A 1,142-nucleotide genomic window follows, 5' to 3' on the forward strand; every position below is an offset into this window, starting at 1 on the left:
TAGAGCTCCAAGGAGATTATGTTGAAAAATTAAAAAAAATTTACCCAAAAAAAATTGTTTTTATACTTCATTCTAAGGACTTATTGAACTACCCTCGTACGTCAATATTTTTCTATCTGTCTGTCAATCTAAACTTCCATTTATCTTTTTTATTCTTCTCTTCACTATCTTATAGTATGCGTCTATCTTTTCCATCTAAGTTTACGTTTATATTCTTGAATACCCTCTTCTCTATATTTTCGTATCATATATATCTTGTCTATTTCTGAATCTACATTTAGGTCTATCTTTTTCAATATCCTCTTGTCTGTCTCATCATATCGTACATCTATCAACGTTTACCTTTTTCTATCTCTTCCTTAATCTAAATTCACGTATATCTTTTTCAATACCCCCTTCTCTATCTCATCCTATCCTCTATCTATCCTCATCAATATTTTTCTATCTCTCTGTCAATATAAATTCCGGTCTATATTACTTTATCTCCTCTTCTCTATTGCATCGTATCCTACAGTGTCTATCTTGTTCCATCTATTTTTCAGTCTAAATTCACGTTTATCTTATTTCTTTTCTTCTTCATCTCATCCTATACTTTGTCTATCCACATCAATATGTTTCTGTTTCTTTGTTAAACATAATTCGTGTCTATCCTTTCAATCCCATCTTCCCTATCTCAGAATAATTTTCTGGCTCTTTCTCTACCTTTCGTGACCCAGACGGCAAGCCTATTCGTAAATCACTCTCCATTAGTTCAAAGTCAGAGTACGACAATAACTGGCGCCATTGAATTCATAAATTATAGATAATTAATACAAAAAGAATTATATTTGTCCATTTTAAACTAAATCTAAATTCGTTGAAGTATTCTTGAAGAAACCCTAATGAGCTTCTACAGAATACTTAAATTAAATATTGAATGTCCGCTCGATGTAATTCATAAAGAATCTCAAATGTGTCAGCGACGAACTCTTTACGAATCCCTTTCTAACTCAATTTTCATGACAAACGAATGAAAAAAAAAATTAATTTAAATTTCTTTGAGTATTTGATCAAGCGTTTCAAAATTATTGAAATTTAATTTTGTAATAGAATTATTGAGGTATTCATATATTGATCTTGTGACATTCTACATGAGAATTCGT

Source organism: Belonocnema kinseyi, chromosome 7 (genome assembly GCF_010883055.1).
Source record: "Belonocnema kinseyi isolate 2016_QV_RU_SX_M_011 chromosome 7, B_treatae_v1, whole genome shotgun sequence".
NCBI lineage: Eukaryota > Metazoa > Arthropoda > Insecta > Hymenoptera > Cynipidae > Belonocnema > Belonocnema kinseyi.